Source organism: Pinus tabuliformis, chromosome 1_1 (genome assembly GCF_031772625.1).
Source record: "Pinus tabuliformis cultivar Carrire ecotype Pingquan chromosome 1_1, CPIR1, whole genome shotgun sequence".
Lineage (NCBI taxonomy): Eukaryota > Viridiplantae > Streptophyta > Pinopsida > Pinales > Pinaceae > Pinus > Pinus tabuliformis.
In genome coordinates, this window is record NC_142297.1 from 200,340,399 (window position 1) to 200,367,392 (window position 26,994).

Consider the following 26,994-nt stretch of genomic DNA (forward strand, 5'->3'; position numbering starts at 1 on the left):
TACTCTCTGAATAATAAAATCATTGCTATTCTGTGTTCTGGGTATCTTTTCTTCACATATTTGGGTATCATTTTGCAGATTAAGAGCATAACATATACCACGACCTTCAAAACATATTCTCCATTCACCAGTGCATAAAAATAATGCAGCATATAAACCACCACACATCACAACGGATATATATCACTGCAACATATATAAAATAAATGCAACAAACGAAGTTTGGATGACACCAGTGCTCACGGAATTGTAAACACACCAACGCACCTTCTTCACCTTCAAACTTACAACACACCACCACATTCCAACACGTATTCAATGTAGATAGTCATGATTTTAACCAACACAAGAGTTATCAACACACATATCATGCATGAATACAACTGCAACAAGGTAAACTCCAAATGCAACAACAATACTCGTAGGAATGATGGTACTAGCCAGATGGATATGCATGGGCCATACACATTTCTAGTGCAAATAAAAGGCCCAGGTCTCAAATATAAAGATGACAATAATGTGTGAGCCTTCAACATATTTAAAGCAGCATATAGTAGTTCCAAGTTGTGGAATTTCAACGACCCCCACTCAATTTCGAACAATGCCAAAGATATTTCCTTATGCGATGCTCATCGCTCCTCTCCTTTTCAACTGAAATCTTACTCTGCCTCTTTGCATAAAATCTCTAGGATATGCCTTGTCAACCTCTATAACACATGGATGCTTCAGATATATACAAGAATCCGCAATCTCAACACAACTTAGGTTCTCACAAGCTTTCTTTGCCTTGATACGCCGACCCTTTGCAAGAGTCTTTTTCGAATTTAAGTAAATAAGATAAATTATAATCCATATTTTTTGGCTTGTTGAACCTCATCCATAATTGTATCAGATATCCCCTGGTTGAAATGCGGCAAGAAATCCTGTAATTGCTTGGACTCCAAAGCATAAATAAATACCCTTTAGCAAACTGTAAACCTTTTTTCTAATCGGACGGGTAGGAGCCTCCTTCGAGCCAGACCCTTTTTCATTGAATTATGGGCTTAAAGCACATACACAGGAGTTTTGATCTCATGATAGAAGTGCCATGAGCATTTTGTGCAGGATCGACAACACGTTCTTCCACACAATCTGCAACTAAATATTCATTTCATGTTTGCGCTGCTTTCATGGCCAAGTGTACCAACTAGATATTTAAAACTACTAGCGGACGAGCACGATTACATTTGGAAAGAAAATAAATCTCAAGCAAGAGGAGGTGGTATGCGTTGGGCGTTAACCAAACTGCAACAACATATGGTGGTATGGGAGGCGGTGTATGAGATCAACCAGCAGAGGGAGGTGTGTGTGATATATTATATTAGTCAACAAAATACAAACCGATTCAACACCAATAACATAGTGATACCACGCTGCTCAATATAATACAATGTAATACCACCAATAACACTAACCAACTCACAGCCATTAAAATTTGACATATCACACATAGTCACGCCATTCTCGTGGAATGGAGGATTCGATGTGTATGGAGAAGGCTCATTGTACCACAACATCTTCTGGCAACATCTCCAGGTATCAACCGCACCACACTTATGTACCTTTAGGCAATGCACAAACCAGCACTAACCAAGGCAGCTCATACCAACTTGGCAGGGAATGGAAGCATGCCATTTTTCCTTATAGGGTAGAGATCATAGCTAGAATTTAGCTGACAACATATTCATGAAATTCAAGACTGACATGCACAAAGAGGTCATAAAATTAGTGTTCATATTTGGGGAGGTCAGGAGTACGCCTGCTATGATACCATGTAAAAGTCACATGGAATGTAAAATAGCACGGGTGGATGATAAACATTGAATTGCATTATTATTGACATGATATGCATTTATAGTACATTTGTGTGACCGTTGGGTTCCAAATCCCAAGGTCTCTTGGACTCTCATGGTTTTCACATTCTAAACCAATCCATAGAGGATTAGGTGTCCAACAAATATCCAAGGGTTCATATGGTTGTTTCGCCTTGTCCAACTCCCTTTTCTGCCGAACCTCTCTAGGGTTCTGCCTCGGTGACTGCCTCACGAGAACAACTTGTGGTTTCTTTTGTTTCTCCTTAGCAGTAGATGGTTTAGGCCTAGGCGAACTCGGCACCATAGGCACAAATGGTGCAGCTTCAATTGTCGACACAATTTTAAGGGTTGCGGCTTCAAAGACAATGACTTCTGCGGGATCAGTAATTTCTTCAAGGATGATCTTACGACTCCAATCAGGCAAGTTTGCGCACTCTGGTCATGAAATAAGGTCCTCCCAATCTTCTTGGTTCATAGACTTAAGGCAAGAAAATTCACAAGCGATTTTTAGAAGGAAGTGTTATACTGCAGGCCAGCATGCTATATTTATAGGCAATTTCAAATTCAAATCCAACCGTTCCCTCCAATTTCTGATCATAAATGCATATTTTGCAGCAAATTGCCAAATATTTGCTCCATAAATGCAGCCTACCCTCTCCTCCTAACGATATTTTCACCATCCAATAAGCTATAGTGCATCCAATGACTCTTTTAAGACCCTGCTACGCGGCACTATCCTCCATGGCACAACTCTCTGGGCTCAACTCCTCCTAGTATACATCTTTATTCCCTCGCGTAACTCCCTGACTTTGTTTTCCTAGTCTTCGAGCAGTGTAGTTTATAGTCTTGTACTCCCTTGCAACTGCCTGGAGTAGACTGTCCTACCATCATATAGTCATTGCGTAGGGGCAGGATCCCCTAGATATAATTTCAATCGACTTCCATTTATTCTTCTCAGAAATAATTCCCCATTCAGCTTCGCGAGCTGAACTGCGCCACCATCTGTATTTTCCTTGACTACATAGGGTCCTAATTAGTGCATTTGAAACTTCCCAAGGAACTTTGTGAACTTGATATCATAAATTAAGACCAAATCATTCACCTTGAAGGTGCGCAACTTAATATGTCGATCATGCCATGCCTTTTCACGCTCCTTTTGCATCTGTTGGTGAAATCTTGCCTAAAACCTGTCTTCTTCTAACTCCAACAATTGTGTGAGGCATTTCTCCATAGTCTCGCAGTCTACCATATCAATCAATGCTACAATTCACAAACTTGACACAATATAATCCATGGGCATCATAGCCTCTATCCCATAGACCAGCCTGAATGGGGTTTCTCCTGTCAACTTCTTACGCATTGTCCTATATGCCCATAGGACCGCTGGTATGCGCACATCCAAATCATTCCTTTGTGCGTTGCAGACCTTTGTCAATGTGTTTTCCAGAATTTTATTGAATGCTTCAACCGTACCATTTTCCTAAGGATGATAGGGTGTACTCTTTTGATGATAAACCTAAAATTCCTCGAGCAACGCAACAATATTTTCATTTAGAAAATGCGTACCCCTATCACTCATCAGTATTTTAAGATACCCAAACCTTTTCAAGACATGTTCAAATAGGAACTTCGTGACTATAACAACGCTACAGTTCTTCACCGGTTATTCTTCTACCCATCTTGTCAAATACTCCATCGCAATAATAATGTACCCTACGCCCGTCTTTTTCCTTGGTGGCTGTATGGGACCCACAAAGTCAATCGCCCATTTGTCAAACACCTGTAATGAAATCTGAGGATTTAAGGGAAATTCGTCCCTTCGCGATGGTTTTCCCATCCTCTGACATGCATCGCATGCCTTACAATATGCCTTAGAATCCTTATGAACCATCGGCTACCATAATCCTACGCACATAATCTTTTGCGTGGTTTCTCTGTTTATATAGTGTCCTCTCGCCACTCCTCCCTGTGCTTCGGTGAGGATGTTAGAGTGTTCAAACTCCGGAACATATCGGAACAAAATTTCATCGGTGCCCATCTTATATAAGTGTCCCGCAATCACAAAAAAGTTAGCTGCGTGGACCACCAACTCCTTTTTCTACTGTGCAGAATATCCTTTCGGGGCTATTCCAGTGGTAAAAAACGGGACTATATCAGAAAAATGATCATCAATGACACACACGACAAAACTTTTCACCTCCGAAAACCCTTCTTCTAAGCTAGTAGGTTCTTCACCTGTCTCAATTTTGGATAGATGGTTTGGTCCCGCATTCAAGCGTCTAGGCTTTACAATCACTTCAAAATCATATTCCTGAAACAACAATAACCACCTATAGATCTTCCCCCGCAACACAGGCTTATTGACCAGGTACTTGAGAGGAGTGATTTCTATACATTTTGAAATGTGCGCCTAACAGGGAATGTCGAAACTTCTATAGTGCGTAGACCATCGCTAATACTTCATGCTATAGTTGAATAGTTCTTTTCTGCTTTTGATAATTTCTGACTTGCAAAGGCTATAGGGTGATCTATCTTGCCTTCTCCTGGCTGCGTCAATACCGCACCGATCATAATACAAGAGGCATGCACATGCACATGGAACTCCTTCTTCCAGTATAGGAACACCAAAATGGGTGCAATCACCATCTTTTCCTTTAACACGTTCAGATTGCGCTAACACTCTTCATCCCAACAGAAAGTCGCGTCCTTCTTTAGTAATTTCTCCATTGGCATAGTTATTTGTGCATAAGCTTTGATAAACTTTCTATAGTAGCCGGTGTGGCCCAACATTGCGCGCAACTGCTTTACATTCTTTGGAGCTTCTAAATTGACAATCACTGCTATCTTCGCAAGGTCTACCATTAGTCCTTGCTTACATACCACATGGCCTAGAAATATCCCATAAGGCACGCAAAAGATACATTTCTTCAAGTTTATAGAAATTTCGTATCTATGACAAGTATCCAACATAAGGCACAGACTTGCAACGTGGCACTTTACCAATCCAAACACAATCGAGTCATCAAAATATACTTTTAATAATTTATGGATAAATGAAAACTGCAATTACAACCCTTGAAAAGATCGCGGGCGCATTCTTCAGCCTGAATAGAATCAATGTGTACGGGAAGCATCCCAACTTTGGCACGAATGTCGTCTTGCTGCGATCCTTCGGTGCGATCTCAATCTGATGGTACTCTGAGAACCCATCAATGAATAAATAAGCTTCCTATCCTCCAACATTCACCAAAACTTCATTTGTAAATTGTGTTGGAAATGGGTCATGAACGCATGCATCATTGAGCTTCCTTAGGTCTATGCATATTTTGATTTCACCCTATTTCTTCTTCTCTTGAACAACGATAGGCTCACCTAATCAGATTCTTCCACTGGCTCAATAATTCCAGCTTCCAGCATTTTGTCTAGCTCTTTGTGCACCTTCTCCTTATACTTCGGATTTAGGCGGTAGGGTCTCTGTTTCATAGGATTCACATCAGGCTTTAAAATGGACTTCATCACTCTCAGATCCCCTACTATTCATTTCAGGTCTGAGAACTTGGTGGGAAACAAGTCATGGTACTCACGCAGAAGCTTCGCAACTTTATCAATTATATCTTCATCCCAATAATCACCTATCTTTGCAAACTTAGGTTGTGTGTTAGACCCAATGTTTACTTGCCTGGTCTTCAAAGGTTATGATATATCAAGGTTTTCTGCTTTAGGACCTTCAACCTCGCACTGTCCTTCGATCTCTGGAATGTTTATTTTTCACGGATCTTCTTCTTCTTCTTTTGCAACCATATTGTAGCATTCCAGCGCATGGCGCAGTTGGGTACTCCAGTCCGGTTGAAGCCATTCTACTGGCTCTTCAGGCATTCTAAAGATAAGGAACTTAATTTCCTGGAGCGCTTCATCAATGCACTCAAACCTATCCTCAAAGTTGAAGGTTAATAAGAAAATTTCCCTCAAGATATACCATTCGGTCGTGCCATGGCGTAGCTCTGTTTCCAAGTACCAATTCATTGGAATAGTATCTAAGGTGTGACAGAAGATATGCACCCATTCCTGTTGTGGCTCTTCACCCCATGCTTTAGTCCACCACACCAACTGTTCACACGAATCATCCTTTCCACTGCAATTCTCAATCATACGGGTATTAGAGTATCCAAACCTTCGCTTCATCATTCATTTGTATTCCTTCTAGACATTGAAGCTATCCTTATGCATACCCCACCAACGGGCAGGCGTAGCGCGCAGTGCCAACTCGAGCGCCTGGAAACGATGCTCTTTGGGCACCTCCCTTTCAAACTCATCCAAAAATAAATTAACATCATTTAAGCCATCATAATGCGGGAGATTCCTTACCTCCATAGATACGCATCACAACGATTTTGTCATCATATTGCAACATAGCGTAGAGACTTCATGCAACCTATTCTACTAGTGTTCGAGCTCTTCATATGAATCTGAGGTACAGGAGCTGTCTCTATCCCACGTGATCCACCCATCTGCAGTGGGATTGATCCAGTCTTAATCACACACAGTAATCTTGTATATTTGATTTAGGTCATCTTCCTCCACATAGTCGTGGTCCGGTTCAGTGTGCCACGCTCCTTTAGCAGGATCTAGTGGTACAATAACTCACAACGCCTTCCTTTCAAATGTCATTCTTTTCTTCTTCAGATTAATTACTACATCCATGTCAAAGGCCCGATCAATTCCTAACAGTGCAGGGTAAGGATTGTTGTCATCCACTATTTCAATTACTTCAAAACCAGCCAGAGAACTTACTCCTTCAATCTCTACTATTACCCCATACAGGTGCCCCATAGGAATGATCTTCTGCTGATTGACCATGCGTAACTATATAGGAGACCATTGTAGTGCAGGTCTCCCCATCCTTTCCCATGTCTGTCTAGGTAGTATGTTTGCATTAGAACCCAAATCCAGTATGTCTTGATCCACTTCATATTCTCTAATCTGCGCGATCAGCCTCATCTCGTTCCTTGTTCACTTCTTATGTTTACCCAACTTCCTCACAACACGATGTTTTGAAGGAATGTTAATTTTTCCCGTACAATTTTCGATTAGCTCCTAGACCCCTTCCACTGCCTTCTTATCTCTTAACAACTTCATACAATTTTTCAGAAAAGTGGCCAATAACGAGGGATATACGTCTTGTACTTCGTTGTTTCTAGTTGATTTCTCTTAACTCTCTGATGTAGAAGCTTCAACAAAATTCTTCTTGGCCTCCATAAAAGTTTCTTTAGCTCGGTTGGGGTCAAACCCGACTTCCTTTTCAGCAACCTTGCGCACCCATCCTTCGGTTTTTGGCTGCTTTCCCTTATCTTCTCTTGTGGCCATACCACTGCGTGTTACGATATTGATGCTATGATCCTCTTCGCGAGGCTCCACCCTCATCATCTGGATATTCTACGTAGGTGTTGCGTCTTTTTCTCTGGCATCTTCGAAATCAGCACATGGAAGTCTTCTATCGCATGATCGAACTGTCTGCAATATTGACAAGATGGATGCGTTGGGTTCTGATAGACGCGTGCAAAATGTACAGCTTCGCCACAGTTATAACAAATAACTCGTCTATGATCTCCGCCAACCCCTCTTCCTCTTCCTCTTCCACGGCCTTGAAATCCTCCGCATGCTGCACCACGCCCTAATCCTAATGCCGATTTTTCTGCCTGCATTTGATAGGTAGGGGCCATTTCCATAATCAATTCATAATTTTAGAAGTTTTGATCATCGTGTTTGACCGATTTACAGAAAGTACAAAATAATTGTTGTTGTGCCTAAACAAAATTTTGCAAGATATGACAATTATTAGTTGCGTGCTTCCCAACTCTCTGGCAGATAGCGCGCCATAATGGTACTCCTGCGGTTGGTCCCGCAGTGTTATCAGGTTTCAGAGGCACATGGCCTCCTCCAATCAGGTAATTCTGATAAACAAGGCATTGATCCTTATCATGTCCCTTTCCTTTGCATTTTATACACCAAACTTCAGTGTGCACCTCTGGTTGAGCTTCCTTCCCTATTTTCAAGCTCTACAACTCCATGTACAGATTTTCCAGCTGTGACTGAATCTATTGTACTCCAACATTCATATCATGTACTGGCAAGGCTTCCATCTTCACTGCGATCTCCACAGCCTCTGCTTGCGTTCCTATCTTCTATTGTGATAATGGTAATCTTAGATGAGGTAACAATGAAGCAATGTACCAACTCTATGTTGATCATCCGTGATGTTCATATTAGCCTGTCGGATCAAGCATTTTAGCCTCTGATCGAAATCCCACAAGGAATCATTTACCTTTTGATGTATCTCCTTAAATTCTATTACATACTACGCTTGAGACTTAGGCTTCTTAAACTCACTGTTTAACGCCTGCTGAGTCTTTGCTAACGTCACGTCAGGTCTATCTTGAAAAAATTTAATATACCAAGTAAACGCCCTATCTTGTAGTGCTGTGACTAGTTGCACTTTATTTAGAATATCATCAATGATCTGCTACACTGTTCACACAACATTTGCAGCAAACCAAAATTGTTTGAGGTCTTCACTTCCTACTCCTTTAAAAATCGACATCTTCATTGCGTTTGCCATGTTGAATGGTTGATGCAGAGGTGGAGGTGGAGGTGAGGGTGTAGGTGTATGCGACGAAGGTGGAGGTGGAGGTGGAGTGGATGGAAGAGGTATCCTTGGGATACCTTGACTTACTATCTGCAGCGCGCTTCGCAGTGTACTTAGAATAGTCCCTTCGTCATCGCTAGAAGAGGATCCTAATAGCAGACTGTATTAAGAGCCTGATTCTTCGTTCCTTCTGAAGGGTTTTCCACTTCATGTAGTCCCAAACATCAAGGTAATTTCATAACCCGTTTCTCACACAACAACATCTTAATCCAAGTTTTTAGATATTTTAAGTACTTACCTCGAGGTCCCTTGAAGAGCTTGTGCTCTGCTTTACTATAGTTGATGGTCGTATCAATCGCAAGTTCAGTGACAAATCCTATGACTATGCGATCAATCCAGTGATCAACGACCCGTGCGATGTTGTTTTCTAAAGCTTCCAAGCACCTCACCAAATCTAGAGTCCACACAATAGGGTTGTTAAGTGTCCACATACCCTCACTATCCGCTAATCTAGACAGCCACTCGTGCAATTCGTAGGGGAAGAAACAGAAAAAGGCTTTGGTTTCATCTGTGTAAATGTATCTATTCAACCACTTCTTCTTGGATAACCATGGGTTCCTGTTCTCCTAAGCTGCAAAAGCATGCAACTTCTAATCGAGCCACTTTTTAGTTTTCTTCTTAGTAGGGAACCACTTATTCGACATCACACATTCCTTAGATAGATCCTAGTTGCGACAACGGAACCATTTTTTGAATTGATGGGGCCTGACCCAAGTTCAACTTTAAATGTGCCAACCAACAAAACCCTAATTGTTGGCCCTTTCAGAAACAACCTGCATAGCGCAAGCTGCAACCTCACCCGAAGCAGTATTAGGGGATGCTAGAACTAGGTTTTTGCATCTAGAGGCATGTGTGATGGTCTCCTGAGGTTCTTGTGGCTTAGATCTACCTTCATGCAACTATAATCCTTTTGACAGACAACTACTGCAAATCTATATAAATGACTTCCATCTCTTCACGAAGGTACTTAATTGTAATTATCATGCATAACTACTACATATCTACCAGTTTTGTGCAGTAAATAAACATTAATTCACATAAAACATATCACAGAGTGAAGATACATAAAATTTAGCAGAAGTAAATAAAAAGACATAGATGCATCAAAATCATCTCAAAACAATCTTATTAAGTATAAACGTTCAATTATAGCCTTCTTTTCCCTGCACACTCAACCTGTAGACTTACCAAGGTCTCCGCACACTCAACAGTAGGAGTCTTCCCCTTTCACATAAGTATAGGAAACAAACCTTTCCTGTCTTAACACCTTGCCCTTACAATGGTTCTTCACCAAAAGTTGACTTCTAAGACTCGCTACGACTCAACTTTATATAGCATTTTCTTTACAATACCATGGTCTGCGAACCATGGGTGGGTCTTAAAACAACCCTATCACCTACCCAACTAAGGGACTAAAGACCCTTTGAATTCTACTAGCTTCGCGCTCTACTTCCACATTTCGTGGAGACTTTACATTTGCCACAAAAGGATATTACAAAATTTGCCCAAAACTTAACAAAATTGACCCCAGGGACCCCTCCCCAACAATGAATGATTAGGTGCTCAAAATTCAAATTTCTCGGATCGGTGTGGAATCTAAACTACCATGTGGTGCTCATCATCTTAAATCTGACGCAACTCATTTCATGCAAAACAAACTCTATATGCTCCCAGAAACATGTTCTATTTGTTTTCCTAAAAATGCGAATCTAAAAAAAAATATGCAGGCAACCCAATCAATAGTTTGTATTGTTGACATGGTGCTAACTGGGCATGCCTATGTGGCAAGGTGATTATGCATATGTCTGTTTTCCTTTGTCAAATTAGATGGTGCCAAGTGGCACGATTTCATTGGTGCAGATTGGGTAAATTTCATTGGTTGGTTGGCGGCCAACCACAGGTTGCCACATGGCCAAGCTAGGGGCCACCACGTGGCAGCCCAAGGGCCACCAAAATTGGGCTAAGGTCCAGGAAGCAACGACAAGGGTCGAACCCACGACCTCCAAACTCCAAGTGTTGTGCTCTAACCGTTGAACTATACGATGTCTTTTGTTAACCATATGAAAAAATCATATTTTATATTATATTCAAAGGAGTAATGAGGTTAAGGGGCCAGGTTTTAGCCGGATTTTGGGGAATTTGTAAAGAAAATAGCACAAGAACTAGGGGGAGCCATAGCTTCTTCAGTTTTTGACCAAATCAGTAGCAGAAAGAGGCTAGATAGGCATTTTTGGGCATTCTGGAGCCATTGGAATAGGTTCAGAGCTGTCTGAGCATTGTAAAATGATGTATTCACACTTTTGAGCATAATAGAGAGGTCCAAGCCATTGGAAGTTGGACCAAGGAAACATAACCCAGGCAGGTGAACTCCTTCATCATGTGCTGTTGTGAGACTGATTTGGTGATGTTCATGTCTGTTATATGCTGTTGTTTAGTCATTTGTTTATGTTAATTTGTACATGAAATTTACATAAAACATTCAAAAAATCATGTTAAAACTTGCAATTAACCTCATGAATCCTTAAGCACTTTTACATTTTCTGAAGAGGAATTTAGCACATCAAAACTAATTTTCCCATTCAGATCATGGGGTTCGGGTGAAGAACCTCTACAAATTGGATGTAGAATATTGCGCTGCTTTGAGCACAAAAGAAGAGAAGGTGCAAAGCCGAGATATTGATGAGTTGTGGCATAGAATATTGGGTCACTTGCACCACAGATATTTGAAGATCATGCAACAAATTTCTATAGGACTTCCCAAGGGTACACTAGAGAAGAGAGACATATGCAAAGGGTGTATACTAGGAAAGTACACCAAAGCTTCCTTTCATGATAAAGACAGTTGAGCGCAAGCGATCGTTGATAGAGTTCACTTAGATGTGTGCAAATCGTTCTCGACAATTTCTACGGATAAGCACATGTATTATGTAATATGTGTTGATGATTTTTCTCATAAGTGTTGGATTTTCTTCATGCAGAAGAAAGATCAGATGTTCGCTAAATTTTGTAAATTTAAAGCACTTGTCGAGAAAGATACTGGCAGGAAAGTTAAAGCTCTCCGAAGCAATAACTGTGGAGAATATGATTTGAATGAATTCAAGAAATTTTGTCCATGAAAAGGCATTCAATGGGAGTTAATAACACCTCATAACCCACAATAGAATTGGGTGGCTGAAAGGAAGAACATAAGTATTATGGGAGTGGCATAGATGATTTTATATGATCAGGGCCTACCGTTGCACTTGTGGGTTGAAGCATGCAACACAACTGTTTATTTGCAAAACAAAAGCCCTCATCGAATTCTCGTGATGAGTAAACCAGAAGAAAATTTTTCAGGTAAGAAACCAAATGTGGCACACTTCAGTCTCTTTGATTGATCAGTCTACTGTCATGTTACCAAGGATGCACAAAAAAAATTAGAGTCAATAACTAAGTTGGGTATATTTGTGGGGTACAATGATACACCTCACAACTATTGGGTGTACTTGTCATCCAACAAGATGACAGTGGTTCATAGAGATGTAAAGTTCGAGGAAGAGAAGGCCATGAGATGTTACCTTGAGAGGGAGCTTTAGTTACATGTAGATGAGGAGCTTTAAGCTCCAAAGGAGGAACCTCAGGATGATGTGGAGCAACCACATGTAGAGGAGCAGAGAGTGGAAGAATCCACTCATGCAGAGACTTCCAAAGATGGGAGGAAGCACACTAGAGAGGCTGACAAATTGATGCATGTTGCTAGAGAGGATGTGGGAGCACTCACATCACAACTTAGCCAAAGGAGGTCACCAGATCGGTACACTGGCTACATGGCTCTGATGAATGAGAGTATAGAGGTTGACCCATCCTCATTTGAGGAAGCAATGCAGCAACCAGTATGGGTTGATGCCATGGTTGAGGAGTATGACTCCATTATCATAAACAATGTTTGGAAATTTGTCCCAAGACCAACAGATAAGTCAGTAGTGAGTTCCAGATGGCTTTACAAGGTAAAGAAAGCAACATATGGGAGTGTGGAGAAACATAAGGCTAGATTTGTGGCTAGAGGGTTCTCTCAAGTGGAGGGAATTGATTACAAGGATACCTTTGCTCCAATATAAAGGTACTCTTCAAGCAAATCTATTCTAGCACTGTCAGCACAGATGGGATGGAAGATACATCAAATGGATGTGAGGACAACATTCCTCAATGGTATTATTGAGGAAGAGGTGTATATTGAGTATTCGAAAGGATTTGAGGCCTTCAACAGAGATTTACATGTGTGCAGACTGAAGTAAGCATTGTATGGACTGAAACAAGCACCTCGTGCTTGGTACACCAAGATTGACGACTATTTCATTGGGTTGGGCTTCACCAAAAGTGAAGCAAATGCGAACCTTTACCATATTGTGGTTGAAGGTAAATTTTTTATTATAGTATTATATGTCGATGATTTGATTCTAACAGGTGATGAAAAACTGATAAAATATTGCAAAGAGGATCTTGCAAGATAATTCGAGATGAAGGACCTAGGGCTCATGCATTACTTTCTTAGAATGGAAGTGTTACACAAAATATTGTCACCATGACATTCTGCAATCATTGTGAGTCTATCACCACTCATACTTTCCTCCTTTGCAAGTCTTAAACCTCAGCTCTTCATGTCAAGCCTTGGAAAATGAGAGAAAGCCCTTAAAAATCTCAAAAACTCTGGTTCCGCACTTTCTCTTAGCATTACCTGCGGTCCTGCACCTACTGGTCATGTCCCCTGTGGACCTGCCCACTCTGTTTCTGTGTAATGGGTGCGGACCCCTGTAAAAGTAAAAAAGGCGCAAGTACATTCTTAAAAACTCACTTTGGGTTATTTCTGGAAACTTCTAGAGAGAATCTTGAGGTGGTTAGTTCACTCCTTTGAGGTTCATGCATCCCATAACTAAAGGAGCTAACCCCTTGATCTGAGGAGCTTATCCCTTTGAAGGAGGAATCTATCCCTTCATAGGTGGACCTGTAACTTCCTTCCTCTGCACTATAAAATGAGGCATTGGGCTAGTTACTAAGGAGGTTGAAAGCTAAATATTTTTTAGGGTAAATGCTGTTGGAATTTAGACTTCCTAATTGAGCTTGAGAGGAGAGATTACATACCTTTTGATCTTATTGGGAAGAGTGTGAAGCTTGTCAAAGTAGAGGAGATTCTTGCTTGGACCCTGGGAGGAGCTTGTACAACATCAAGGCACCAAAGGTTGTAAAGTTCTTCTTATTTTTCAAAGTTAATACAATCAAGTTTATTTTTCTCAATAAGCTGTCTTGTATGGTTTATTTCATGGATTCCTTGATCACCATGATGAATATGATTTATTATATTAGCTATGCAGGTGTTATTTAGCTATGCAGGTGTTATTTGATGTGTGCTTGTTTGTGTTTGCAGGTTCTCAAAAGGAAACTCATTTGGACAGTCGAAGCGTGGCTGCCAAAAACTAGCGTTGGACTTAAGGTAGGGTCTAAAACACCTCTTGGTTTTTATTTATAAATCAAAATATTTAGAGAATGGTAGATTTGCTTGTTTTGCTTGTCGCTAGATATCTGTTGATACTAGGGAGATCGGTCTTGTCCGCAAGAACGATTTATCTGGCCGATAGGAAGTATGGCAAGTAGATGAGGAATTGTTTGTCTCTTAGGGCAAGTATGCCAATGAGATACTGAAGAAGTTACACATGAGATATCTCTGTGTAATTTCTAGTTATTTTCAAAACTCATCCTATGCTATAACCAAATGTTGTGACTTGGAATAGTACCTACCTTGCCTCTGTTTTCATAAGTGTCTAATATGAAGTTCTGATAATTTTATGTAAAACTTTGAAAAATGAATCCATGCCCAGTGACCCTCCCTCTCAAGTCCATCAACCATTTTCATTAAATCCTTTTTTATCTTTACAGACCTGGCCTCTGTCAAATGTCCTTGAGCATTGTTGATTACATAATTTGATCTTCTTTCAAGTGAGGGAGCCCCCTCCAGTTGGAAAAGGCCAGTGTTCTAACCAAAAGAGGTTTGTGGTTACCTCTGGGATTTCTCTCTTCAGCCTGGAGAAATTTACGAAGTGCTAACAGCAAGAAAGAGATAAAAATGACTAGCAAGATGGTAGACTACAAAGATTATCCCTATGAATTATATGAGCAGCGTGGTGTTGGGTACTCTCTTGATTTAGCAGACACATTGAGAAGCTTGAAGGAAGAAATAATGAGTTGTAAGATGGAAAATGACCAAATAATGAAGGCATACGAAAAACAAGCAGAGGTAAATGCAATGATACTTCAGAGTTTGTCAGAATTGCAACAACAAGGACCACTTCAAATCAACCATGGGCAAGAGGAAAAAACTAATGGGGAATATGGCAGTAGGTCTCATGGTGGTCACAGGCCAGATGACATAGTTACAGATGGAAGGTTGTTGGATACTCCAGATAGGAGAGGTGATGGACACATGTACTACTATAGTTCTAGTTCTAATAGGAATTATGATCGTTATCGTTATCATCCTTACAGGAGGAGTGATAGGGGATACTTTCCAGATGAATTTAAGAAAGAAAATCCACCTACTTTTGATGGATACTTGAAGAAGCTAGAAGATGCAAAGGCTTAGATACTTCGAATAAAAAATTTCTTTGAGTTGCATAATTACACAGATAATATGAAGGCCAGAGTAGTTGTCTTCAGCCTGAGAGGTAAAGTAGATATTTGGTGGGACGATGTGAAGTGAGTTAGAGACATCAAGATAAAGGGCTTTAGTTGGCATGATTTCAAGAGGCTTTTCAGGAAGAAGTATTGTTTAGAAAGGTACTACGAAAGTAAGGCAAAATAATTCTATGAGCTAAAGATAGGATCAATGACAGATGAAGAGTACATGACTAAGTTCTTGGAGCTATTGAGGTATGTACCATATCTTAAATATTAGAAGGCTAAAGTTCAGCGATTTGTTAATGGTTTTCCATTAACATTTAGAGATCGGATTGAGTATGATGAGCCTCGGTCACTTGAGGAAGTTATTGGGAAATTGAAACATTGCTATGAATAATCAAAGTGTAAGAATGAATCTCAGCAAGGATGGAAAGGGAAAGATAAAGTTAAAAGTAAATGGAAGCTGAAAATAACAAGGCCTCAGAATGAAAAAAAGAAAGAAAATGTGGAACCACAAAAGAAGTTCAATGCAGCTATATAGGGACATGGGTCATAGCAACAACATAGAGGTGATGGTACTGGACGGTTGAAGCGTTGGACATGCGATAAGGAACACCTTAAGAGAGATTGTCCACAGAATCAGGGTGGTAGGCCTTAGATATATTGTGAACAAGAGGGACAAACTATTGGGGATGTTGGTCAGAGCGTTCCTCGTATATATTTAGCACTAGATAACAGATAGGCAAACCATTAGACATCTATCATTGAGATGGACAATAAGCTTTGTGATCAAGTTGCTTCTATTTTGATTGATCCTAGATCTAATCATAGTTATGTTAATCCTGAACTGGGGGATAAATGTAGTTTGAATAAAGAAGTGCATGCAATCTTGGTTGGTGCAGTTGGCTACAGGTACAAAGAAGTGGGTTCATCATTGGGTAAGAGATTGTACATTTGATTGAAAGGTATGACTACCTTAACACATTTGAATGTATTACCGTTCGGATCATACAACATGTTGTTGGGCATGGATTGGTTGTACCTTCATGTATCTTCATATGAGTTTGTTTTAGTTCCATTTGGTTTAACTAATTCTCCAGCTACCTTTATGTGCTTGATGCATAGTGTGTTGCATTTGTATTTGGACAAGTTTGTTATTATGTTCATTGATGATGTATTGGTATATTCAAAAAATGAAGAAGGGCATGCCAAGCCTTTAGCAACAGCATTGAGATTGTTCAGAGAGCATCAATTGTATGCGAAGCTCATCAAGTGCAGTTTCTTTCAGACTAGGGTACACTACTTCAGACATGTGGTTTCCAAGGACGACATAACATTGGACCAAGGAAAGGTAAGAGGTATCATTGAGTGGGCAGATCCAAGTAATGTGGATGAGGTGAGATCTTTCATGGGGCTTGCAAGTTATTACAAGAGGTTCATCAGTAACTTCTCTCAAACTTCTTATCCTATCACATCATTGCAGAGGAAAGGTAAGAAGTTTGAATGGACAGAGGAGTGTGTGACAATTTTTGAGCAGCTCAAGCAGTTTTTGACACATGCACTTGTGCTAAAGATTGTATATCTAGACACAGAGTTTGTAGTATGTACAAATGCTTGCAAGAGAGGACTTGGTGGGGTCCTTATGTAGTATGGACAGGTGGTATGCTATGAGTCATGGAAATTGAATGAACACGAGCAGAACTATCCGACGCATGATCTTGAGCTGGAAATGGTCATACATGCATTGAAGATGTGGAGGAACTATATTCTTGGTAGGAGGTTTGTATTGATGAGTGAACAAAATGGATTGAGGTATCTGTTTGACTAGTTGAATCTGAATGTCAGGAAATCTAGATGGTTGGCCATGATTAGTGAGTTTTATTTTGAGATCAGATACATCAAGGGGAAGGAGAACAAGGTTGTAGATGCTCTTAACTGGTGGATACAAGTAAATAATATAACAACTATGAGTACCTATGGGACAAATCTATAGGATAGGATCTTGCAGGAAGATCAACAAGATGGTAGGTATATGGAGATTGTGCACACGTTGCAACAGAGTACAAGTATAGGTGCAGGTAACAGTACAAGTGCAGGTGTACAGGATGTGGCCAATCATCTCACGGAAGATGGATTGGTCAGGTTTAGAGACAGGATATATGTGCCAAATAACGGCGAATTCAAGAAGGTGATCTAAAGGGATTTTCATGTGAAACCATATTCAGGTCACCCAAGCTATTAGAAGACATTAAAAATAGTGAAGAAATTCTATTATTGGCCGAATTTTAAGAGAGGTGTAGCAGAGTTTGTGGCTAGATGTTTGGATTGTTAGCAAGTAAAGGTAGAGTGTAACCATCTAAGCGGAATGCTACTGTAACACCCCCTCCCAGGCCTACCCAGATTAACCATGCCAACTAGGGTAAACATGAGATAAGATGCTACTATGATCAAATTCGACCTCGTATGTGTTATTAAGGAAGTGGAACTAACAGAACATCACTTACAGTCATCCAATACCATCAGTAGACTCCACAGGAGACAAGTCAACCACTCAGACAACATGTCCCTGAGTCACACTTCTCTTCTTAACTTGTTGGGCTATATTTTCTCTCATGCTATGGGCATGGGAGTGACCAAAGACCCAAAGTCGCTCTCACAAGCTTGCAAGCCAATGACTATGGAATCAGATGGCTAGTTCTGTGCCAGCGACCCTGGGAATTAAGCAACTTTTCTAGTCCAAAATCTTGACCACTAGCCACAACCAGTTATAACCTTCAGAATAAAAATCAAACATGATAACAATGTTGGTAATTAAAAAATAAACCTCAGGACTAAGCTTAAGCATCCTCAACCGGGACTGACATTTCGTCAAACACTTGGCATCAATGCAACCTTGTTGGGTCCTTATAATACTAGTGATTACCCCATTACTATTGTATTTATACCCCTTATTAATATTGTTGTGCCCCTATTGCCCCCATATTGTTATTACTGTGCCCCATAGAATCCCTCTATTGTTATTTTTGCGGCTTTATATTATTATTGTTAGGTCGGCTGGATTATATTGTGACTCCTTAGACTCCTATATATAGAAAGGAGGTTTTGTCATTTGTATCATCCAAGAATTGTTCATTTATGTAATGTAAAGGAGGTTTCCCCCTCGAAGAGGCTGAATTCTAAGGCGTTGATCTATCTTTTCTTGAGTTGGTTTCATAACATTTGGTATCAGAGCTTTGGATTATAGGGTTTCGCTGCTCCAAACAGGTCATCGTGGCATTTTCGCTATAACTTTTTTTTCTGCGATGTTTCAGAAGTTTCAAAAAAACCCATTTGAGAAGAAATCACGTTGAACCTCGGGTCTGAATTTCAGAGCTTTTCACGCTATATTTGTGGAGATATGATCTGAGGAAGTTGGTATTTTTGCAGACTCCTGAATTACATTCCAAACAGGTGACTTGGGGAAAATCGTCATAACTTTCTCTTTGGGGATCAGATTGAAATTTCATAAGAAGGTACAGAAAGAGGACAGACTCTAGTTTCTTGTATGCATTTTTTAGATCCAAAGGTCGAAACAGTGACTCGTGCCACGTCGTACAAGTTCGCTCTACTGAACTAGTCTATAATCAAGTGACTGTGGGAGATTTCGCATAACTCTTCCATGGAGAATCCAATTTGGGTCAGACTTGTGGCATTGGAAAGAAGACATAAAGAGCTACTGCAGGTCACAAATTCAGAACTAGATGATTGAAAAGTACAGAGATACATCAGAGGCAATATCGAGCTCCTACAAAGTGAAAAAAGGTGTGTAGATTTTCTTAAATTTTTGCTTAAGATCGCTTTGAAAATTATTTTGAAGGAATTATTATCGGTAGCTGATGCCCCGAGGAAAGAAAATGCAAACACCTAGTAAGGAACCTGAAAGCTCTAGCATGACTCATGAAGAAGAGGAAGAAATGCTACATGATATATCAACATTACAAGAACAAGTGCAACAAATGTCACGCTCACAAAAGCTAAGATAAATGGCATGGAATCTAAGATAAAGGGCGTGGAAGCTAAGATGGATGATTGGAAGACAGATTTGAAGACAAACATGGAAGAAGATAGATTTCAACACAAACTTGAAGACAGGCATGACAGATATGAAGACAAATTTGACAAATTTTCTACAATAAATACTTACTAATGGTGAAAAGGTAGTAAAGGAAACTCATGATGCGAACAAAAGAAATGTTAATCATGATATCATAGACTCTAATGTTGGATCGAAGACTCACCATATTCCAAAAATCGATATGAGGAAGTTTGATGGCAAGGATCCCGCCACATGGATATTACAGATGGAGCAGTTCTTCGATCTCAATAATGTGCAAAACACACAAAAGGTACGTATGGCAACTTTATATTTGGAACCAAATCAGTTTGTATGGTATCAATGGCTTTGCTCTCGTAAACAGTTTATCACTTGGGCAATTTTTACGGAAGAATTGATAGCACATTATGAGGATACAAAAAGCAACACTTTTTTTAGCCAATTGATAAGTCTCAAACAAAAGGGTTCAATAATGGAGCACATTGAGGAGTTCCAAAAATTGAACATAAGGGTAAAAGATATTCCAGAGGAGCATAGGATTGATGTGTTCATAGGATCTTTAAAGGATAATATCCAACATGATGTCGCCTTTGGGAACCTGATTCATTAGAGAAGGCATTCAGGTTAGCAAGAAAAATGGAAAGCAAAATTATGGCAACCAGGAAGCATACCACTCACAACTATAAAGATGGAAGTGTTGTTGCCCCTAGTCTTCCACAACCTATAAGGTTGACACCACAAAAATTGGAAGAAAAAAGAGCAAAAGGGCTTTGTTACAGTTGTGATAGCAAATACACTAAAGGTCATAAGTGTGCTGAGAAGAAATTATTCTACATAGATTGTGAAGAGGAAGAAGAAAAGGAGCAAGAAAGGTCAAAAGAAGAGGATATACTCCAGGAACAAAGCCTAGATGAAGAACAAATAAATCCGACCATATCTTGTAATGCATTGGTGGGAATTACCACTCCTCAAACCATCAAGATAGAAGGACAAATCAAGAAGAAAAAGGTAATAGTGTTGATTGATTCAGGAAGCACCCACAATTTTATTCATTGTAGGGTAGCAAAAGAATTGAATTGCTTCCTATATCCAGCACCAGAGTGTCAAGTGATGATTGCAAATGGAGGAACAATAAATTTCTCTGGAAAGTGCCATAATATCAAGCTATCCATGGGAGAATATGTATTGACTAGCCCAATGCTTTCCATTCCAATGGGAGGTGCTGATGTTGTACTAGGAGTCCAATGGCTACAATCCTTGGGTACAATAGCTTTTAATTTTCAAGAACTTTTCATCAAATTTTCTATGGAAGGAAAGGAAGTTGAATTAAGGGGTATTGCAGGGAAACCAGGAAAGATAATCAGCTCTAATGGTATGACAAAGCTTCTAAAAAAGGAGCAAAGAGGTGTAATTGCACAATTATGTTCGCTAGATGTTTCCACATCGGAATCATCTATTTCTCCAGATCTCCAAAAAGTCTTGGACAATCATTCCAAGGTATTTGAGACTCCCAAAGGTCTCCCACCTATGCGTGATCATGATCATGCTATTCATCTGATTCCAGGAAGTGTTCCTCCAAACATCAGGCCGTACAGATATCCCTATGTCCAAAAGAGTGAAATTGAACGTATGGTTGCAGAAATGCTAGAGGCTGGTATAATTCAACCGAGTCAAAGTTCTTTCTCTACTCCAGTAGTATTGGTGCACAAGAAGGATGGATCATGGCGCATGTGTCCGGATTATAGGGAGCTCAACAAGCTCACTATTAAAGATAAGTTCCCCATTCCTGTCATTGATGAATTACTGGATGAATTGCATGGATCAATTTACTTCACCAAGTTGGATCTTCGTTCGGGATATCATCAAATCAGAATGAAGATTGAAGACATTCCGAAAACAACATTTAGAACTCATGAGGGTCATTATGAATTTTTGGTCATGCCTTTTGGCCTTACCAATGCACCTTCAACATTTCAAGGTTTGATGAATTCAATTTTCAAACCATTCCTTAGAAAATTTGTGTTAGTATTTTTTGATGATATACTAATCTACAGCAAGTCTTGGAAGGATCATGTTGAACATGTTGACAAGGTGCTACAACTATTGGAGGAGAAACAATTATATGCAAAAAGATCCAAATGTTTCTTTGGAGTCCAGGAGGTGGAATATTTGGGTCATATTGTATCTCATGAAGGAGTTAAGGTAGACCCTAGCAAAATTAAAGCCATTAAGGAATGGAAAATCCCCACATCCATAAAGCATCTGCGAGGATTTCTTGGGTTGACAGGGTATTATCGCAAGTTTGTTAAGAATTATGGGAGAATAGCAGCACCTCTAACAACATTATTGAAGAAAGATGCATTTTCATGGACTCCGGAAGCAACAAAGGCCTTTGAACATCTTAAAGAGGCAATGTGCCAAGCACCGGTCTTAGCTACACCAGACTTCACAAAAACCTTTATTGTGGAATGTGATGCTTCAGGAAATGGAATTGGTGCTGTTCTAATGCAAGATGAAAGACCCATTGCTTTTGAAAGTCGTCCAATCAAGGGAAAGTTTTTAAGCAAAGCTATTTATGAGAAGGAAATGTTGGCAATACTCCATGCACTTAAGAAATGGTGACCCTACCTAATGGGAAGACACTTCAAGGTAAAAACGGATCATGATAGCCTTAAATACTTTTTAGAACAAAGATTATCCTCTGAAGAGAAACAAAAGTGGGTCACAAAGATGTTGGGTTATGACTTTGAAATCATCTACAAAAAAGGGAAGCAAAATGTGGTGGCAGATGCACTCTCAAGAAAGGATGAGGATGTGGAAGCATTGTTGTGTGCCATTTCTATTATCCAACCAGATTGGATAAACAAAGCAAGGGAGGAATGGAAGAATGACGAAGAAGTGTGGGCACTTATTAAAAAGCTACAACAAGATTCCAGTACGTCTGATACATTTAGCTGGAAAAATGATTCGTTATGGTACAAAGATCGCTTATACCTCTGTAAGAATTCCCAGCTAAAACAAAAGATTCTTATGGAATTGCACACTTCTCCCTTAGGAGGGCACTCAGGATTTCTAAAAACTTACCAAAGGGTTAAGAAGGAATTTTTTTGGGATGGCCTTAAATCAGATATTCAAAAGTTTGTGGCGGAATGTTTGGTTTGCCAACAAAATAAAGTTGAAACAATTAAGACACCGGGTCTATTACAACCTTTATCCATTCCAAGCCAACGTTGGGAGGAGGTTTCAATGGATTTTATCACAGGTTTACCCAAGTCTGAGGGAAAGAGTGTCATCATGGTGGTAGTTGACAGATTTACCAAGTATGCACACTTTTGTGCATTATCACATCCATTTAAAGCCAGTACAGTTTCTACTGCATTTATGGAAACAATTCAAAAGCTACATGGAAACCCAAAGATTATTGTAAGTGACAGAGATCCCATTTTCACTGGAAATTTTTGGACATAATTATTTTCTTGTCTTGGTACTCAGTTAGCTCATAGCTCATCTTATCATCCTCAATCTGATGGGCAAACTGAGATAGTAAAAAATTGTTTGGAAGGATATCTTTGTTGCTTTGTATCTGATAAACAAACACAATAGGTCAAATGGTTGACTCTGGATGAATGGTGGTATAACACTTCCTTCCATACAGCAACAAAAATGACCCTATTTATGGCACTTTATGGGTATCAACCACCATCCATCACATCATATTTAAGAGAAAATTCTAAGGTTCAGGCAGTGGAACATCACATCGAACATCAACAAAGTCCTCCAACTCTTAAAGGATAACCTCGTGTTGGCACAAAATAGAATGAAACAACAGGCAGATCAACATCGCAGTGAAAGAAGTTTTGATGTAGGTGATTGGGTATTCCTACCACTGCAACCATCTAAGCAAATGTCCCTCAAGCAAGCTAAGAAGGATAATAAACTATCACCAAAGTATTATGGTCCGTACAAGGTGTTGCAAAAGATTGGTACTATGGCATACAAATTGGAGCTTCCTGCAGCTTCTCGACTGCACCCAGTTTTCCATGTTTCATGTTTAAAGAAGGTTATAGGCGACAAGCTCCTAGTTCAAACAATATTGCCCGAACTTGACGAGGAAGGAAAAATTATATTGGAACCGGAAGCAGTCATAGAAACAAGAATTTGATAGCTACGAAGTCGATCAATTTCAGAGTATCTTATCAAGTGGAAGAACTTATCTGCTGAAGATTCCACATGGGAGGATGAGAATTTAATGCAGAAGTATTCAGAACTACTCAAGCGTTGAGGACAACACTTTCTTAAAGGCGAGGGGCATGTTGGGTCCCTATAATACTAGTGATTACCCCATTACTATTGTAGTTATACCCCTTATTAATATTGTTGTGCCCCAATTGCCCCCATATTGTTATTACTGTGCCGCATAGAATCCCTCTATTGTTATTTTTGTGGCTTTATATTATTATTGTTAGGTCGACTGGATTATATTGTGACTCCTTAGACTCCTATATATAGAAAGGAGGTTTTGTCATTTGTATCATCCAAGAATTGTTCATTTATGTAATGTAAAGGAGGTTTCCCCCTCGAAGAGGCTGAATTCTAAGGCGTTGATCTATCTTTTCTATCTTTTCTTGAGCTGGTTTCATAAAAAACCTACAGGCCTAGGATACAAGACAAAACATGAATGAATGAAATAATTTAAGAAACATAGCTAGAAGGATCACCTCCTTCTCCAATGAACCATTACATCATCAATTAGGTCTTGCATCCACAATAGTTACAAGTAAATGCATGAGATAACCATGACATGAACCAGTCATTGAACCAAGCTTATAACCAACATAAAACCATGTAAAAATAAAAGATATGACAACCATTAAATCCATATATAAATCAATACAAAAGTAGGAGAAATTAGGTTTTACTAATGATAGGAAAATTTGACCAGGTTCGGGACTTCCATGTACCACCTGACCATAGACATGGTTGAACCAAATCTCCCTTTAAGCCAGTCACCCTCATGCCATATTCCAAGCATGAATGTGGGATCTCATAGAACAACCAATCCAAGAACAACCAAGGGAGTCTAGAGGTTAAACCATCTCCACCCTCACCAAACCCTGACCAAACTAAAACCAGTGCTCCAATCACAACTGAATAGAACTTGGAATGCCATCCAGAATTCATCACTATCCTTGAGGAACTTTACATCTCCTTGTCTCTCAGGCTTTACTGCAATCCAAAATCGGATCACTAGGCCCTAAAATGAGGGACCTCCCTTAGGCTTTACCATGTATCCATCCAAAACTAGTCAAGGGATTCCTAGGCCTTTGGGAATGGAACCTGAGAACACCTCTGCCCCAGATTCTAAAGTCCATCTGACAACCAAAGCTCATAAAGAACCAAGATAAACATCCCAACACCATGGCATCTGGAAAAAGGCAAGGCTAGGCTTAAAACCATTGTCATAACCCGACAAAACCATGCCACCGACAAAAATAGAACCATGTAACAACATGAAAAGCCATGCATGTCCAAACCAGCTAGGAAATCACACATGCAAAAGAGTACCTGCAAGTATTCCCACTGAAGCTTCTTGATATTGCTTTCCTTCCTTGATCCTTGCTTGTTTTTCCTTTCCTTGCTTTCCTTTTCCTTGCTCCAAGACTATAGTGCTTCCAAGAAAACTCTAAGTGACCAAGAGGGAGAGAGAGAATAATGAGAGAGCTCTAAACTTGAATCGAAAAAGGTTACCAATCGATCCTCATAAGCCTTTTTGTAGATGAGGCCTCTATTTTCTCCATTTTCCATTATTTTCCTTCAATTTCCTCCTCACATGCAACCTATGACCTTTCACCTTAATTTTCTCCTATTTGCCATTATTTTCATAAATAAATGTTCCAAAATGCCTTTTAATGCCTTAGCCTTAGCCTTTTCCAAATTCCCTTAGCCAAAACACACATCCAATGACGCCTACTAGGATATCTTTGCCCAACATTCAGCTTGGAATAAGTGTCCCTTAACCGTGGTCTTATTTTGCCTTTATTAACTTTTATTACATGAACTTTTCACTAGGGTTGTTACATAACCCTCCCCTTTGGGGGAACACCATCCTTCGTGTTAAATCACACCATGACCCTAGCAAAACCACTGAAAAGCAAATATACTTCCTATGGAGCTTTATAACATAGCTCAATATTTACAATGATAGACCTGCTCAAAAGAAAAACATCATGACAACATGACCAAATAACAAGCATACTGCATACCGGAGCTTTATAACACAAATCATTACGTATTTACATCCATGTACATACACATATACAAAAACATCAACAAAACATATTCCAAACATAAACCAACAAAAAACCAAAACTGCTTTGCCTCAATAGGAAAACAATGAAGGATATAGGGCTCGCATCTGATCCACCGTCTCCCATGTAGCTTCTTTAGGCCCAAAGTGCTTCCATTGCACTTTAACTATATCTATGGCTCTATTCCTGAGCATGAGATGCTTTCGCTACTGAGTATGCACTGAGGCTCTGGTTGGAACTCTCCTTCTTGCTCCACCTGCAATAAAGACCAATCAATAACATGATCAACATCCTTTATATAGTTCTTAAGAAATGAAATATGGAAAACATCATGGAATTTCACTGTTGGAGGCAGTGCAAGTCGATATGCCATTGGTCCAATCCTCTCAAGGATCTCAAAAGGCCCGCAATACCATGGTGCCAACTTGGAACATGAACCAATCCTCAAAGAGATTTTCTTGGGCTTGATGCGCAAATACACATGCTCTCCAACCTGAAACTCCTTGAATACCCTATGATGATCTGCATAACTCTTCTGTCTATCCTGTGCTGCCTTTAGATTCCTCTTTATAACCTGCATTTCCTACTCCATGTCCGCTAACATGTCTAGTCCAATAAGTACCATGTTCACTGGATCACTCCAGCTGATGGGAGTATTACAACTCTACCCATACAAAGCCTCGAAAGGAGTCATCCTCAATGACTCCTGATAACCATTGTTGTATGTGAACTCAACCAATGGTAGATACTCTTCCCATTTCCTCTGCTGGTGTATCACGTACATCGTCAACATATCTTCCAAGATCCCATTGACCCTCTCTATCTGACCATCTGTCTATGGATGATAAGTTGTACTGAAGGCCAACTCTGTACCCAAGCCTGTAAATAACTCCTTTGAAAAATTGGAAGTTAACTTCGCATCCCTGTCCGATACAATATTCTTTGGAACACCATGTAGTCTCACTACCTCTCTAATGAACACCTATGCTACCTCACTGGCTAAATATGTAGTCTTCACTGGAATGAAGTGAGCTACCTTGCTTAGCCTGTCGACCATGACCATAATAAAATCATGTTGCTTCACTATCCTCGGAAGAACTGTAATGAAATACATGGAAATGACCTCCCATTTCCATTTCTAAATCGCAATAGGATGTAGTAAACCACCTAGATGCTTGCATTCCGCCTTTACAAGCTGATAATCCAAAGATCTAGCCACGAACTCTGTCACTTCCTTCTTCGGATTTGGCCAATAGTAAAACTTCTTCACTGTCGTCAATGTATTTTGATATCTTGGATAACCCGAATATAGTTTCACAAGAACCTCCCTCAAGATAAGCTTCTTGAGCTCACTACAATTCGACACATATGAAACCTCACCAAGCCATC